Raw genomic sequence first — 19,294 nt, 5'->3', positions numbered from 1 at the left:
CAGCAGAGTGAGGTGCAGGCTACCCACAAATGTACCCCTGCCTTTCTGCTAGTCCCCACGTTGGCTTTCTGACACTGAAGTTTCAATGGACTCAATCTGCTTGAAGAAACTGTGAGCAATCCCTGTTAAGGGGATAATTTCATAGCTTTCCTAAGGAGGGGCTTGGTGCTGGTGATTTCTATCATGAAAGAAAAGACTAAAGTCTGAAAGAATGGAAGTAGATTATTTCTATGTAGGTGGGTAGGGCACACTATGGCCCATGACTTGAAGAGTTGAGTCTAGATCATAAAAAACCCCGAAACAAACAGCTTCAGAGAAGTCCTAAATCAAAGATAAAGATGAAAGAAAAACTTGAAGAAATTTGAGGAGAGAAAAACAAAAGAAAATAACTGATACAGCTTGAAGTGTTCATGCCAGCAATCTCACTTAAATCTTGTCCACCTAAGATTGTGGGTTCACCAGAGGCTGCTAGTATCCAAACTTCTGGGTGCTTATCTGAACTGACCATCCAAACTTCTTCAAATCCATCCTTCATCATCAGATATTTCAGATCCTTGGGATGCTATTTCAGTCATGTGAATGATATATTATACTATCATAAAAAATACAACCTAAATTAGACGCAGATTTTACATGTCTGCTCAGGTCATATACCTCTGCAGAATACAATCTATCTTACTGAAAAACAGTAAGAAGGAACATATTACCCATATGCACAGGCCAGGAATAAGAATATTACCCTTCATACAAGCTGAAATATTTACAATACAATGGAAGTAAGATGCAAAAAAAAAAGAGATACTTGATATGTTAAAATCCTGTCTGTCTCTTCAGTATAGAGAAAAGTTGCCAAGTATAAGCAGGACAGCATGAGACATTTAGGCTGCTAAATGGGCCTATTCATCAAAGAATGCTGATAACAGCCAAGGGGAAAATATCTAGCTGAGATCACAGCAGGGGGCTGGCACAGCGATGATGGTGCATGGGTTTGCAGTTTGGTTTTGAAAAACCTTTTCCTGTAGCAGTCGATCATGGTAGAAATGTATAGTTCTGTACAACGCAGTGAACTTTTCCTTCTGAGAACCCACCTGATAAGACAAGTCCAGTGTCTTTTTATACTATTAATTGTTGCTGACTAGTGCTTACAGAGTGCCAATCACCATAGTACTATAGCAATGAGATAGTAAGAGGGTATGAGATTTAAATGTGGGTTCTTTTTTCATGTTTCTAAGATTGAGTTGTTCATGCATGGAGCTGGGGTGAGAAGTCATACTTCAATTACAGATCCTGTGATTGTCAGTCAACTTTCATGGTTATCTGATTTTCATACTGGCCTACCAAGGTGCTCAGGGTATTGTTCATAATCCTTCAGAAAAAAATTCTACATCTTTGGAGTGAAATATCAATTACCAAAAGCCCTGCCTCTAGTTCTCATTAGCTTGGGCCCATAGGGTAGGTCCTCACGCACCAGGGCATGAAGTTTGTGGTGCCACAAGCCGCATACAGGAAATGTGAAAACAAACATGCACTGCAAATTTGCACCATGCTGGCAAAACTTGCTACCAGGAAATCCCAGTAGTAAAAAAATCTCTGGGGAAAAAATCAGCACAGAGCACACAGGGCTGACCATCCGGAGCAATGTTCTGGCTGCTGGCCAGGCTCAGTACTGCCGGATCTGTACTCCTGCTGCACCAGGACAGGTGCTGGCCCCAGCCACCCCTACCCAGGAACATTTGCTGCGCGCTGAAGCGCACTTGCAGGAGAGTGCAATGGAGCACAAAGCAGTTGCACAAATTTGTGCCACTGCTATTTGTGCCTCCACAAGTGCACACCTCTGCACGTAGGGACCTGTCCATAGGGTGCATCTACATGTGCAATTAGCACATAACAATAAACTCCAACACAGCTCACATCAGAGTTTATTTCTACCAGGTGCAGAGTTTAGACATGTGCTTGGGACTACACAATGTTGAGGTGGGGCAGAGCAGCCCTGGGCTGGCAGGGGGTCTGAGGGATCAGCCTGCCCGGGGCTGCTCCGCCCCAGCTCAACATGCAGTGGAGGGGCTGGCTAAGGCATGAGGGTGCTACAGTGCTGGGCTAGCTGGCAGGCAGTCTCTGCACCCTCGTGCCCCAAGCAGCCCTGGGCACTATTTGCATGTGAATTTCAGCACACATAACTACTCTGCTGTAGGATAGTACAGTACTTGTCCTGGACAGTACTACCCTACAGTGGAGCTAATTAATTTGCTGCCCCCTACTACGGGCACATGCAGACAGTGACATTTTACTGCAATGTTAATTTGTCAGCTCTGCAGTAAAGCTCACATATAGGTGCACCCATAGAGTCATAGGATCACAGGGCTGGAAGGAAATTCAAGGGTCCAACCCCCTACTTAATTGTAGCACCTCCTATTCCTAAACAAACCCAGACATATGCTTATCCAGCCTTTCCCTGAATATCTCCAGTGAAGGAAATTCCACAATGTCCCTTGGTAGCTTGTTCTGCTGTCCTGCTGCTCTTATAATGAAGGCTGGTTTAAATCCATTGGTTTGTGTCTTACCCTCTGTGGTTATTGGCTTCTGTACCTCTTTGGTGAGTGTGGTGGTCTTGAGGGTCATGAATAATGAGCTATTCTATTCTTGACTCATTAATGAGTTTAGAGAATGACTGTCCTTAACTTGGACCCATTATCAGATGGGAACCATGGAGGGATCTTCATCTACTACATAGGGTATATGTTTTTAATAGTGATGATCAATCACAGAAAATGTGGATAAACATCACTAAAACGTTTGGATGCTTTTCCAAATCTTATCTGAATCTCAGGGCTTAGCAATGCTTAGCTGGAAATCTCACAAGAATGGGCTTTCTCACAGTTTCAGGAACTTCCAGACAGATCATAAATACTTATGGTATTTCAACATATTCTAGTTCCAGGACTGGCTGCAACCTGGTAATGAAAAGAGGCGCAACATGAAAATCTAGGGGGCGAAAAATTATTTTAAAGGATTAGGAAATGTAAGCACATATAAATTTGGAGGAGCTATAGTTTAGAAAAGAATACAGTGGATTTCAAAGGCTAATGTACCAAAATGAGGAAGGAAATGCTAGATATAGAAGAATAAAAGTGAAGTAGAGAGACTAATTAAGGAAATCAAGTATTAAGAAGAGAATCAGGGGACAAGGGACAAATTTCTGAACACCTTTTTCTGTTTGACTGTAGAGTCATCTCCTAAGAGAAGCAGAGAAGGCTTCACAGATGAAAACTTTCAGGGCATAATCCAATACTTTGAAGCCATTGGGATCCATATATATGCTTGTGCAATTAACTGATCTAGGTAAGATTTAGAGTAGGTAGGTAGAATTATGCTGCTTCCCATAAACTGAACAAAAAAAATATATATATATAATGTATTTATTTGCTGTATTATAGCAGCAGCAATAACTACAGTGAAGTCTGAATATGGGTTTCCATTCTAATTCTTCATGTTCAGCTACTAACATTTCTCATCTTTAGAGCTGAAATTTGCCAAACTAGGTCTCTGATGGAAAATTTAGTTAATTTGTTAGGAATGGCTGAGCGGAAATTGGTCAGCTGTTTTTCTGAGCACAACATGAGCGGAAAAACCACTTTCCTCCTTTTGCTCTTCACAACAAAAAAGCTCTCCAGGATCAGAGCACTTTTGAGGCTTTCAGTTTAAGAACCCTGAGATATGGCTGCTCTCATTTCTACTCTGCACAGTGATTTGTGAGTCTCTAGCCCTGCAGAGTTTAAAAGCCCCACAGGATTTCCACTGTGGTCCTGAAGAGCTCAAGAAAAGTTAGACCTGGGCTTGCCAACATGAACAGATACACTGATGAATTGTAAAACTGTGCAGATAGCTGTAAGCACTGTGATAGACACAAGCTTTCCTTGACTTCTAGAAAAGCCAATTTCTGATTAGAGTCAACTGAGTTAAATGTGATTAATGATTTTTGTGGCTTATTTCCATCACTTCTTCCAAGCTGTTATAGTACAACAGGCTGTGAGGTTTTCAGTATATACAGAGATGCATGTTCAGTAGAAGCCTCTGCTGAATGGCAGGATTTTTAGTGCACTCTCTTCTCCGTAACACCACTCAGCTCCATCTCACCCAAAGTTAAACAATTGGTCTGTGGTGTGTTTTGCAGACGAACTAGCCATGGTGCACGTACAGCTGGTTCATATTTGACATACAGGTACAGCGTGTTTGCATGTAATTGCTAGCTAGCTAGCCAACGTATTTTTGGCAGAAGCTTCAACCAGATGTTTTACAGTGAGAGAGTGGTCTTCATAAATTAGCTGTCCAAATTGCCTTCCAGGTCATCTTTATCTGCTGTGTAGAACTAAAAGGGACAGAGATAAAACTAGGGTATCTTAAAATATATATTTATTACAAAAAATCAGAAGTTGGCTATACTCAAAGGCTCTCTGCCCTATAACAATTCCAACAATAGAACAGATGTACTTGAAATACAGCGCATGATGGACAAAAATTCCAGAAAACACTATTTTCCTTATAGCTGGCCTTAGTCTTTTCTCAGGAAAGAATCTACCAATAATAAACCTTTCATCAAGGAAGTCATCTAATTATCCAGTATCAGTGTGGAAACAGTCCTGCTCCTTTGCACCATAAAGGTAAAGGGTCCATTTGTTCCACAGAACCAAAAACATGGACCTGAATCTCATTTATGTTTAGGTCATGTTTGTACAACTTCTCGTATCTCCTGTATTTCAGCAGAAGCAGGTCCTGGCTATCTCAGTTTAGCTATTATCACATTAGTCCTTTTCTAGGTCCCTTTTTATATATATTTAATAGATATTTGGGGCAGATTTCTAGTTTGCTTTACACACCCAAATGGCAATTTTCTAGCTGTGCAGTTGCCATTTTTGGCACTTATGCAAAGTCTAATTCAATTTGCCATGCAGTATAGACATGGAAGTATCCACACAGACACAGAGTAGGCTCTGTAGGCTCCACACAGCCTCACACACTTCCTCTCCTGGCTGCCTGGAGGCCAGCTGGAAAAGTAAGTCAGAGAGCTACAGGGTTCAACCAGCTCTTTGGGCTAGGGACAGAAGTTACACATAAACCGGTATAAGTGATCAGAAACTGATTCAAATCTGTAACACAACAGAAGTTCGGTGCACATAAACCACTTTCAAAATGGCTGAAACCAGTTTAAGATAAATCTGGATGGATGTAGTATCAGACTTAACAGATTTAGATTAAACCAGTTTATTGAATTTCTGTCCCAGATCCTCTCCATGTTCAAGTTAATTCATAGTCCCCCAGCATCTCAGGATGCTTTGCACATCCTCCACAAACCTCCCCTTCATAGGGTGGGCCACCTAGTTTTGGCTCAAGCTGTTTGCTTCAGCAGAGCAGAGAGGCAAGCTCTAGTGTACCCCTGATTCTGCCCTGGGCCACTTCAAGCATGTGGCTGCATTTCTGGAATAAAACATGAATTTCTGTTCACTTGCTTATCAGTTCAGTCTACACAGCTTAGACTGACCTGTGAAGATTGAATTGATTCAGCCTTGGGCTTTTTGACTGTCTGTACTTGGGTGAGCGAGGGCCTGGAGCCTTTGTCTCTTCCTTCCTGCGTAACTGCTCAGCTACTAAAACACTGAAGCCATCCTCCACCCCCAAATCCCCTCTCCCCAATTCCCCCATTTTAATAGCTGCAAATCATGGGCTTTTTCCTAGTAAAGTGTTATGACTTAGGCACACTCAGGGTATGTAGCCATATGCCTACCTGGCCAATGTATAGCTTACTCAGTGCATGCTTAGTGGCCCTCTGGATGCTTTTATCTTCACACTGAACAGGTAATAGAATTACAGAGTGTGCACAGGTGAGCAAAAGGGCAGTTATGAAGCTGGAAAATGGCATTTAGGCATGCAAACTAAAACAAAATTCTGCCCATGAGAGTAACTAACTCAGAAGCTATAAAAGAGGAGACAAGATAACATTGACCTTCCAAAACTGTTTTGATGGATTCATCAGACACTTGTACAGGTGACAAAATTGGCCTTTAAACAGATTAATTGCCCTTTTTTACTGGTTTAATAGCATCACAGTTTATACCTGTGGTGGCGTATTACATTTCAATTTTGTCAAGCTGTAACCATGCAGCAATGTATTTCGATTAAAATGACTTTGTTACGTAGCAACATAAAACACATCCTATGTATTTTAGTTTGCTATCTAACACATCGCAGCGATATATCCAGAGAAGGTGGCAGGGGTGATGAATGGGGGGCTGGAAGCCAAGTGTGCTTGGGGAAGCTGAGGCTTGGTGGGCTTCTAGTGCCCTACGCACCATCCCTGCCACCTTCTCTGGCTACCAGCACACCCAACCACCCTCCTGCCACCTTCCTGCACTAACCCAGGGGCAAGCCATCCTGTTCCCAGGTGGTCTCATGCAGTGGAAAGGTGGCAGGGACAGCACACAGGACACTGGAAGCCTGCCAAGCCAGAGCTTCCCCAAGCATGCCCGAGCTTCCAGCGCCCCATGTGCCATTGGATTGGGCCAGGTGATGCCTGTGACCTGGGGCAGCACCCGCCCGATAGCACCCTGCCTAGGGGGGCCCATGGGGTGCCACCAACACAGAGGGAAGCACCAGGCTCCCCCACAGCTCAGGGGCTGCACAACCCAGTACCAGTTCATGCAGGCAGGTTCTGCTCAGAAAAAAAGAAAAAGCGGTGAGGAGCCTGCTTTTTTTTTTTCTCCCTGGTGGAGCATGCCCACCCTTCCCACAGACTTACCTGCTTAGCTGCCACAAATAATTTTTTCTCCCTCTGCCTATGATTATGACCCCTAGGTCCCTTTTGGACATGGTGTTAGTTAGCATAGCACCACTGAGCCTGTAAGTTTGCTGCAGATTTTTCCTCCCCAGATGGAGCACTTTACACTTCTCAGTGTTGAACAGCATCTGGTTCTGGTCCGCCCATCTAACTAATCTGTCTAGGTCCACCCGGATCATCAGCCTACCCTGATGTATGGTCACACTTTCCCACAGCTTAGTGTCATCGGCCAACTTTGCTAGTGTGTTTTTCACCCCCACATCCGGATCATTGATGAAGATGTTGAAAAGCACTGGTCCAAGTACTGAACCCTGAGGGACCCCACTGGCTATATTCAACCAGGTCAACACAGATCCATCTATTAGTACTCTGTGGGTCCAGCCCTACAGCCAGTTTCCTACCCATTTGCCTGTTGAATTGTTGAGCTCATAGTCCCCTAGTTTTACCTTGAAAGCCTCATGGGAAACCAAGTCAAAGGCCTTCCTAAAGTCCAAGTAAATGATGTCAACCTCATCTGCCTTATCCAGGTGGTGAGTAACCTGGTCATATGTGTATGTTCTTTGCAATGTGTCTGTGAAGTCATTAGCTTAGAGTGACCACAGTGCAGTTGGTCAGCACAAACATCCAAAAACAACTTCTGTGCTCATATTAAAAGGTAGGCAAACCATTCAACTGCTAATACAAGTGCTGCGGCAGGTAACCTAAATTTTCATTTACTAAACCTTTTAGGCATACTTTCAGTGTTTCCTGCTGCTACAATTTAGTTTGGCAAGGCTGGCAGCAGTCTGAAAGACTTCCAAATGCACTGTGATGGACATGTAATCAGCCATTAAAACACCACTTTGCATATCTGTGGTAACAGGAACATGACCCAGTTCTTGTCGGCTTGTTTTAGATCATGCATCACTCTGCTCTGTACCGTTTTGGAACACTTAGGAACAACTATTCTCTGCGGTGGGCAATTGCAGCCATGAATCTGAGAGACGGGTTTTTTTCTTTTGAATGGCAACATCAATAGACAGATAAAATCTGAAACATCCTTACTCTATGCTGGTGATATATTCACTGCAATGCTGCTTTTATTTTGAATTAGACACTCTTGCTGAGGTTCAAACAAACCACAAATATGTTAAATGGTCGATGTGGCAGATGGGAGCAGAAGAAATTGTGCATGCAATACATTGGTCATTCTTGAAAATATACAAGTTTGCAAAATATTTCCCAGAGATAATGGAGTACCAACAGAGCCAGACCTCTGGAGGGCCACCACATGTACATTTTTATTACATAAGAAATTTGTGGCAGGTCTGAAGACAGATGGATCCCTTAGTAAAATTTTGGGGAGGGGGTATTGTATTTGGAAAAAAACTGTGAAATATAGGAACAAGTAAAATTGATAGGCTAGCGGATGAACTGATCAATAAACTAACCCGAGATGCTACCTACAGCCACTGCATAACTCTTAATGAAATGGATAGTCTTGTTAAAACAATGTGCTGGGTTCATTTGCAGGCTCTGCTACAAGCTTCCATTGTGCCTAAGAGAAGATTGCCCAATTTCACACACTGTTTCTTATCTGTAAACTATGAATCAACTGCCTTATTCATATCTTGTTTGTCTTGTCTATTTAGAATATAAATTCTTTGTGGTAGGGACTGTCTCTTAACTATTTTTTCAATAGTGCCTAAAACTGTGAGGATGGCAGTAAAAAGGGTGGCATTCAAAATCAGTTTAACTTCAACTTTCTAAAACTGATCAAAGCTCCCGACCAGAAATGCAGGAAAACACATTTTACCTGTGTGTTCTAAAATGAACAAACTTCTCACTCACAAACAGTATTCGCCTAAAACAGGGTTTATTGCAGGAGAAAAGGGAACAGACATGACCATAGAGAAAACCTGCACCATGAATTATTAGGTGAAACCAAAATTGTTCATAGTCTCAGTCTTACCTGCCTGTAAGAACCTTACCAGGTTTTCCATCCTGCTGCCCCCACTGCAGGGCTCCCTTATTTACTCCCCTGCTCCGATACCCCCAACACTTTGCACCCCAGCTCACCCCCACCAGCCCCATTCCCCTGTTCCAGTACAGGTTTCCATCTGATGCCCCTCTCTCCTCCCAGCCCTGCAGATCCATCCTGGCCATAACACCTTAAGGGGGAAAATAAGCATCAATATGGTTTAGAAAAATGCCTTGCCAGAAGGTGGAGGTGTTCAGATTTTGACTTCTCAAAGTGACTACTGTTACAGTAGTTTAAATGTGTGTTTCACTAGGTCAAGGATTCCTCCAACTTCAATATTTTTTTCATGCTATAATTTCAACAATATACCTCGTGAGACTTTTTTTTAAACTACCCTTGTGGACCAATTCATCTGCAATTTGCTATACTTCGTATGTTTAAAAGCCCCCACATGTCCAAACTGCAAGAAAAGACTTCTGGACACATCAATAAAAAGGTAACATAATTCAGAACAGCTGCATATAACATGCCATTATACAAACTGATACCATATTTTACCCAGATATCTGATTATATTATTTTAGTCTTCAGTTCTGCCTATAAACTTCACTACTTAAAAAACAAAGAAAATATTATAAATGATTACATTCAATAGTATAGCTATATATAAATATATTAAAATAGTATAAGTACTGTATAATTAAGATGTCTTTTTAATGCTGCATATTATTTGCATCTTAAATTTACATGACTATACTGAATATGGTTTTCCAGAAGTGCTCTGATTGTACACTGTGATGTGTAGTCTATAGTAAGTGCACTCTGTATGAATGAGTTTAGCAGTGACTGCAGTACTTTTTCTATTAAAAATATTAATTTCAAACACTCAAAATATAAGATTTTTACTACATTATAAGTCTATAAACAATTTTAAATTTGGACCATGATTTGTTTATGAATTCTTAATGGTTATTTGATACTATTAATTCACAACTGTAGTTTTGTGATTGCTCAGCTCAACCAACCAATGCCACTTCCTTTCCCTGATGAGATGACTATAAAAAAGACAAACTACTTTTGTAGGAAGAGCCTGATCCTGTTCCCATTTAAGACCATGTAAAGTCACTGTTGACTTCAATGTCACATACCTGGTTAATGGTAACTTGGTTTCTTGAATAAACAAATCTCAATCTCTGCCCTGAAATTTCTTCTTTTAGAAACATTTATACAAATAAATAGTGAATCAAAGAATACTATATTTTCTTATATATGGCATGCACCTTTTTCCCAAAAAGCAGCTGCTGGGAATTTGAATGTGCAATATATGTGAGAAATATGACACAAGCAGTTTCTGTGACTCTCGGTGAAACTGGGCACGTCTATCCAAGATGCAAACTTCACAGTAGCCAAATAAGACTGTGCAGTAGCGTGCCACAGCACCAATATGCTACTGTGCAGTATTATTAGGCTACTGTGCAGTATCTTCACTGAAAAGGCATCTGCCAGCTCTGCTGTGCAGTAACTTAGGTTAGCGTGTATTTATTTACTACTTGATTATACAAGTACTAAATAAATGTGTAACCACTGTACAGTAGTGTCTTGTGTAGATGTGCCCACTGAAACTAAAATCTGCAGGGATCCATGGGTGAGCAGATCCAGCTTCCTAAAGGCTGCTGCTCAGGCCCCACATGTGCATGGCAGCAGGCGCGATTGTGGGATGGCGCATTAGATTCCATCGTGCCTTGTTGCTGGTGCAGAGGGAACCTGAACCTGGGCTCCCGCTGCATCGGCAAAAAGCAGGCACCTATGGCAGGGAGCTCCCTTTGCTGGTGGGGCTCCCAGCCATAAGGACCATGGACCGCCAGGGCCAAGAGTCCCACACCTGATGGGAACATCAGAAGCGGGACTCTCAGCCCCGGCTCTGTGTGGGGCTCAGCTAAGACTGAGAGTCGTCATCAGCTGCAGGATTCTCAGCCCTGGCAGCTGTGGATCTTCCATCCCTGGGGGTGTGGGGAGCCCAAGCACTGTGTGGAGTGGTCCCCAGCTGGGCAAGCACAGTGGCTGCAATCTCCCAGCCTCAGGGGTGCATTGTGCTCCCCAGCGGCTGGAAGATCACAGCACCTGCCATCTCCAGCCACAGACTGCCTACAAGTGCAAAATAAGCTGGACAAAAACCAGCTCTAAAATTTTTACACATTTTCAAGCAAGAACTATAGAGCTGGTTAGTCCTTTTTAAGGTGCCATCGTTAATTTGCAGATTTGCCAGTTTAAGTTTATTACACAATTAACAAACTAATTGCATAATATGTATCATGTATACAGCGGGCCTCAGTTACTACTGGGAAGGTTTCTATTTCAACAAATGGAGCAATTATTTGAATTTTCTTTCTTTAATTATTTCTTAAATTGTAAGATGAGTTTCCCATTCAGTGCTTTTTATGTACAGTCAATTAAAATGATAAGAATAGTTAAACTGTATGTTGTTGACCACCAGCATCCTGTTCTGACAGTAAAGTTGTCCCTTTTCCCAGCAGATGCTCAGAACCCTGGAAGTCAGCTTCTCACCGGAGGAGACATTAGTGAGGCAATCTGGATATACTCAACATATAATATTTTTATTTGCACATTTAAGGCAGTCTTGGAGCAGGGGTGCTCAATCAGTCTAAAGACAATCCCTTTTTTCAGGAATCCTAGCCCAGTCATAATACCCATTTCCCAAGAAGCACCTCTGTCTCAAGAACAGATTTTAATTAGACTGAACCCTTCTGCTATTTGCATGAGATCTTCTTCAGAAGATGCCCATACACAGAAATATATATTAAAACAACACAGCATGTCTTCTGTATACAGAAAACGTGATCACATGTTCTGAGAAAGAACTTGGAAGAGCTTATATATATATGTAATACATATATATATATGTACACATATATGTGTGTATATATATATATACACATATATGTATATATATATATATATACATATATGTATATATATATATACACATATATGTGTATATATATATATATACATATATGTATATATATATATATATATACATATATGTATATATATATATATACACACATGCACATGCACACACGTACACACATACACACATACGTACACCCCCCTATATATAACAGAACATTTATTGACTCCTGCCATAATACTATCAAACAAACTAATGTAACTTCACTTCAACTAAATATTCTTGCTTTGTTCTATATTTTTATTAGGTTTGGGATCCCATATAAAGAGCACCCAAGGCAAAAAAACCTAGCAGCTTGAAGTCTTCCAATAGTCAGGCTTGTATTAGGGTTTAACATCACAAAATGGCATGTTGACATATGTTTTTATTCCCTACTCCTCCCATGGAGGATTTTGCTCACTACTAACATTAAAGTAATAAAGTATTTTCTCTGCATTCCTACAGAACCATAAATAGGGTGGCAAATAAGAGAACTGCCTGTCAGAAATAATCCAGATGTTCGATCTCCAACAACTCTTTCTGTTTCAAATACATCCTTCACCCGAGTCTCTTTAGTTAAAACACATAGGGAAAAATGGATAAGGCAAATAAGAGTTTGCTTAGAACTAAAAATAACGGTCCCTCTTTTTGTTATGTGCTTTATATTTAATGTGGTTTTCAATCTTTTTTTCCTGCCATGAGTACACGTAACAACAAAAATGGGGCTGAAGTCTCCCATCTAGCTATCAAGGAAAAATATCTGCCTTACTGTTTCTGGAATGTCTACCTCACCTCTAAGATCATCGCAGTCATCCACAACCTCTTCCTATCATGCTCTATGCAATTGCTGGATGTCTCCGAGATTGAAATGCCTTCATCTGACACAGCTGCAGTAGCCATACTGTTATGCAGGTTTCCCTTCTCTCTTTTCTTTTAAACTCATAGAATAGACAGACCCTGCCCAGGGTTGTTGTCATCCAAGTCCATCCTTGACTCATCCCCAATTCAGCTTCCACTTCCTACACTCCATGAGATAAAGCTCAACATTTCTAAAAATCTCTTTCCAGCCAAGTCCAACCCAGGGTCCCATCGTTCATCTTCCTTGATCTGTCAAATGCTTCCAGCATCATCATTTATACCCTTAGGCTTCCTATTTTCTCTTCTGTTAGCTTCCATGACTATTTTCTTCTGATTTTACTTCCACCTCTCTAATTGATCCTTCAGTGTGTCTGGTCGAACAGTCTTCTTATATGCCCTCCAACTTCTTTATTCCTTTCATTTTGCTCTCTCTTTATTATTTCTGGGTAATCTCATCCACAAGCACAATTTTAACTGCTATCTCCAGACTGATGAGATGAAGATTGACCTCCCAACCCTGATGGGGTTCTCTCTTTCTGACCAAGCTGAAATCTCGGTCTGCCTCTTTGTCTGCCTATACATGTGACAGGGGTTTAGTTCACCCTAAATTGAAATGGTGGGTTTTTAGTTGAGTCAATTAAAAACCCACTGGTTCAATTTAGGGACTTGCAGCATGTCACAGAGGTGGCCCTCCTTCAGCTCACGTGCATCTCCCCTACCCCCCGCTGTCGTGGCCAGGCTCTGGGAGAAAAAAATAAGTGGTGAGGGGCCTGATCCTTTTTTCCCCCCAGAGCCTACCTGCCTCTCCCACGGCCGGGGGGTGGGGGGTGAACTGCTGGTAGGCTGAGTAATTCCTGAGCTGCAGGGGCTCCTGGTCCTTCCCTCCATGGTGGCAGCACCCCCAGGACCACCCAGGTGAGCTGCTAGTGGGAGGGTGCTGCTCGGGCAGCACCACTGCTATGGAGGGAAGCACCAAGCCCCCCCACAGCTCAGGGCTCAGTCTCCTCTCTGCTTTTTACTTTTTTTTCCCTCAGTAGAGCCTCCCTGCACTAACTGCCACTGAGTCGCACAGCCCCTAAGCTGCATGGGGCCTGGGGCTTCCCTCCATGGGGGTAGCATCCACTGTGACCACCCATGTGGGGTGCTAGTGGATGGGTGCTGCCTGCATGTTGGCAGGTGCCACCACTATGGAGGGAGGGTCTGAGGTCCCCTGAAGCTCAGGGGTTGCTTGAGACACCGGCAGCTCACTACCTGGCTGTGGGAGAAGCAAGTAGGCTCCAGTGCTCCGTGCACAGCCCCTGCTGCCTTCCCCCCCATCTGGGACCACCTGGGAATGGATTGGCTTGCTCCTGGGGCAATGCATCAGATGACAGGAGGATGGCTGGGTGTGCTGACAGTGGGAAAAGGTGGCAGAGATGGTGCACGGGGCGCTGGAAGACTATAAAGCCCGAGTTTCCCCGAGCACATCTGGGCTTCCAGCGCCCTGTGCACTATTGCATTTTCTTACGTAGCAAACTAAAATACATCGGATGGGTTTTACCTTGCTACATAGCATATTTCAGCACTTTAAATGAACTTGTTGCCACACATGTACATCATGATGAAATTAAAGTAAAATATGCCGTAGCAGGTGTAAATGGTGATGCCATCAAAGTGGTGCAAAAGGGCAATTAAGCCCCTTTAAAGGCCAATTGGGTCATGTATACAAACACCCTTTAACATCTATCTCTTGGTAGATGTCCAGCTGCCAGTTTAAAATCAAAATGACCAAAACTGAACTCCAGATCTTTCCCTTCACGGCTCCCACTCCTGCTTCCTCACTCACTATGATCAACACCAGTAGTGTCCTTGTCAAACTGGCTTCTCACCTGGGTGATATCTTTGACTTGCACTTTTTTGGGGAGCAGTGTCTAAATCTTGTTGGTTTTGCCATAATTTCCTGTCTTACCTATATTCAACTGCAGAAGAACCAAGTGCACATTCAAGTCCTTCATGAGTTGAATGGAGTAGGAATTTGAACACTTGGCTCCCACCGCCTAAATCATTGTTTCTTTGGGGGTGTGGAGTTGGTAAGGTTTTGGTTTTGACCTGATGTGGAAGGAGACACTTATTAATGTCTCAAAATGCTCTGTGGGATAAGAAAGCACTGTATTTTCTTGCGTAAAAGACACATCCAGAATATAATATACACCTTGAAAGAAGAACAAAATATTTTTTCCATAGTTATATCTTCATAGAGGAGGGACAGAGTTTAATCTTCTGCTGATTTGTACTTTCTTTCCTGCTTAACTAAAGCTGAAACTCTAGCTGCTTCTGAAGATTGGTCTTCATGGGTGGATCTACAATTCTGCAAATAGGTAAAGATTCTCCAGGTCTATAAAATAGAAGAACTGAGACCAGACAGCAGACAGCAAAATTATCCTAGGAAAGTCTATCCTCATTAGAGGAACATCAAGACCATTAAAAAGGACAAGCAACCATTAATACCTGTGGAGTGAAGAACAACGAGCTATAAAGTTCATTGATTCCCTCACTGCCTGAATAATAATGCCACAACTGTTGTACTGTGGAGCAGAACTCAAACATAGGTGCTCCCGCCTCAGGCAGAAAATCAGCGTGTCCACTTAATACATGTGCCCCAATTTTGAAGGGCTGATTTTTGGGGGAAAAGTATGTATTGTATGCAAGAAAATCTGGTATTCTTGATGGTAATAGAATTCTCTTTTATGGCTTTGACACGTGGTAGTCTCCTTCCACTTGTATCCATTCAAAATAATACTGCAAATATGAGTTTTCCAGATTGCAGCTGGTTCTCTGAGATAGTTATCTAACCTCTACCACTATAGTATGGCCATAATTTCTAGTTTACTTATTCTCCCAAAACTTCTGCGAGGCAGGAAAATGCTGCTGTGTCTGTTTTATGTTTGGGGAATTGAGGCACAGAGAGGCTGAGTGACATATACAAGGCCACACAGAAATTCTGTGGTAGATTAGATAATTGAAATCAGGTTTTCCTCTTTCTCTTTGTGTGTATAAGTCCTTTATTTGCATCCCTCTGGCTCCCCATTCTCTAGTGCACCGTATGTAACCTACATGTCTTTACTTTCACAGGCCTGCACAACCTACCCCATGTCACAACCCAAGGGTGTGATTTGATGTGTGCGTGCGCTTCGGCACTGCTAAATTATTTCCCGCCACTAGGAGCTTTCTTTGCAGGGTGCATTTCTAAGTTGCAAAGAGAAAGGCAGGGTGCAAAGGAGTTCCCGCCATTCGTATGCAAATTTGTGTCCCACTATTGGCCAGTTCTAAATTATTCCCACGTGGCGGCTAGCGATTGGCTTGCTAGCCGTATAAGAGGCTTGAGCGGTTTCCGCCCAAGTTGGAGGAAAAGGAGAACTCCGAGGAGAACCCCGCAAGGGAGGACTCCATAACCATCTAAAGGAGGAGGAGAGCTTCACATCTTGTGAAGATCTCTAAGCGCTGCGGAGCCTATCGAACCCAGCGTGTGCCCTAAGAAGGCTACAGGGGTCTGATCAACCTCTGGCCTCTCCCCGTCGCCGAACGATCCCTCAACGAACCCCTTCCCTGTGCGCAAGTTCCACGGAGCCTAGCAAACTTCATGTGTGTATCCAGAGCTCTCTGCTTCGAGTTGTTTTCTTCGGTTGGCGCGACGGGCTCGCAGGTTTAGAGCCTCCAACCGGATTGGGCTAGAAGGTTCGCGTGGAAGGAACTCTAGTCCACCTCTGACAGCTGACAGCAGAGGTCACCCCAGCTGACTTCCTGCCCTTTGGGCAGGGGGCTGGACTCAATGATCTTCCGAGGTCCCTTCCAGCCCTAATGTCTATGAAATCTATGAAATCTCTCTTCTTTTCTGTCTGTAACTGCAACTCAAGCAAGTTTTCCTGCTTGCACCGCGACCATCTTCGGTGTAAGTAAAATAATCTTTAATCAACCGCTAAGCGTCCGTGCCTAATTCTAGCTCGCCGGCCTGCATTCCCCGACCCACGTGCCAGGGCTGCTGGCCACAGCCCGTGCCATGAAAACCACCCCCGAGGGCCTTGGACTGCTCCCGGCCCGCACACCCCACACTACTTGCCATCTTTTCTGTGCTACTGAGATAATAACTACCACCTTTGATCAACCTGTGATGCCAATCATGGACATTTCTGGCCCCATAGATCATTCCTTCTTGGCTACCCAATGAGCTGGCTCCAACAGGAGGATAGGAAAGTATTCATAGTAATGCCTAGCCTATGGCCAAATGGTTAGGACATTTATCTGGGAAGTAAAAGAGGGACATTCAAACTCTCTCAGGGTGAGAAGGATCATAAGCTTGGGACTCCCACTTTCTAAACAAGTGTCCTAACTAATGACTAAGAGGTGGAAAGGGTCTCCCTTTTTAACTTACAGAGAGTTGTGTGCCTTCCCAGAGGAAATAACTGCTAAAATCTGGGGCTGGAAGACAGAACAGATTTTTGGTCCTTGTGTCCCTCATCTTAGGCTCAAATAGGAAACTCTTGGAGACAAAGATAGTATTCTTATTTTGTGGTTATCCATTGCTTGTCATAGTGGGATTCTGTTCTATGAGGGGGCTCTTCACATCTACTGCAATAAAGATAATAATTTAAATTACTCAGTTTTTTGTTGTGATTAGCAGACTATATGTTAGCTTTATTTCAAACCCTTATAATGAACTGCAGAAAAATAAAGGAGACAAAAGTAAAAGCTCAAAAGAAGGTGGAAAACAATTTCAAAATGAAGACAGTTACAAAAGAAAAAGTAGCCAAAGAAATCTCTCTTTACACATTCCCTTTGCTCATTATTCTGATTAATGAATACTTTTCAAGACTTTTTGGGGTTGCAATCAAAAAGAATTAATGAGTCTCTACATATTCTCCTCTGTGTTATTCCTTGGTATTTCTTCATGTCTATCCAAGGCAGTTATTTTTGAACCCATAATTGAAAAAGATATATTTTACTCCCTCGGAGGTTACTGGGAGTTTAGCATGGGGCGGTAAAGAAAAAGCAGCCTTAGGTTTTGCTCTCTTCAAAAAGGATCTGGATTCAGTAAGTTTAGTCTGAGGTCTCAGCTGGTTTGTTATTGCCTAGGCTAAATTTGGAAGAGAATATTGAACATACAGACTGATGAAACAAAGTTATCCTTTTCTTTGCTGGACATGATGGGAAAAGAATGAAAGCGTTGATTTAACTTTTATACATATATGTCAATGTGTGCTTGTACATAGACATGTCTGTATAAAAACTAAGCTAAAATGTAAGTTATATGTCAACAACATGCAGACACACTATAAAGATAGTTTGGACAGAAGAGAAAAAACAAATAAAGTTATGGCAGCATGTGCTCCTAATATGCAACAGTTAGCTAAATAAACCTAATTTTCATTTACAACTTTCTCCCAGCTTGAAAAAGCTTGACATTATTTTGCCATCTTCAAGAAATAAAATTGATTCTTGATGTTTTTAACAGGAGAGAAAGATGGTTGTATTGAGGACCATACATATATTTATATTTTTTCTCTTGCTCCCAAATCTAGTAAGGAATAAGTTGAAGGGAACAAAGGTAAAAGCTAGGGAAGGGGTACAGCGGACATCAAAGAAGTGTAACTCATACACTTTATACTACAGCATTTGACATTGGCGTCCAAAATGGGAAAGGACCAGTAGAGAGCAAACATGGATTTGGGTGGGGCTAATCTATCTGTCACATTGCTTTGTCTGTCCATGTGCAGAAAGTATGGCAAGCTATTAAATATTCTCAGTAGTTTTCTCCTCATGTTTCACTGCAGGCAACTTCCCCTGCAAGTCGCATCTTCTGAAAACTGAAATCAGGGAGAGCAGCATGGAATAGGAAGAGGTTATAAATACAGTAGAGTGGATTCACTGGTTGTTTAATGTAGAAGCAAGAGATACGTCTGTTGTGAATGCTGGATACAGATGAGTGCTACTGCAGTTTTCTTTAGTAAGGAAGTTCTCCATTAGGATGATTGCTTTACCATGGTGTGTGTTAGAGAGAAAGCCGGGAGGAGAACATGTGTCACCTCTGGAGACTACACAGCCTATGGAACTTAAGCCAATAGCTCACTGCTTTTGGCTGTGATTCTGTTTCTGTTAAAGAGAACATGGGTTGAGCAGAGAAAGTTGTTAGTTTAGATAATCTTACTTGATTTTTGCTGAATCATAAAGACAAGATAATGCCCTGCAAAAATCAGAATCCTATACAGAGCAGGGTAGAGTTGCACTTTATAGACTAACCAAAGTGGATATATGAGCACTGTGCAAAGCTTTGGGTGCTAATATGATTCAGAAGAGATTTGACCCGATTTGGCAGCTGAATCTCTGAATTTAAATCAAAACAGGAGACCAATAAAAAGTTCTGAATTGATTCAAAGCCTCTGAATCAATTCAGAAAAGATTTGGAGATTTGGTGATTTGGGCAGTCCCTGCTTGCCACCACAGGGAGCTGAACCGGGGCTCTGTGCCAGTAAGTAGTGGGTGGGGGAGCGGGGGCTGGAGGAGGTCGGAGGGGACAATGAGGGGGCCCCCACCAGTCCCCACCCCCTGCCTTCTCCCCCAGCCTCCCTGAGCACCCCCTGGCCCCCTTCTGCTCTCCCAGCCCCGTCAATGGCTGCCTAAACTGGTCCCTGCATCCTGGCTC

Source organism: Alligator sinensis, unplaced genomic scaffold (assembly GCF_000455745.1).
Source record: "Alligator sinensis unplaced genomic scaffold, ASM45574v1 scaffold870_1, whole genome shotgun sequence".
Taxonomy (NCBI): Eukaryota; Metazoa; Chordata; order Crocodylia; family Alligatoridae; genus Alligator; species Alligator sinensis.
The sequence above is the reverse complement of the archived record's forward strand: the minus strand, read 5'-3'. Positions refer to the sequence as shown.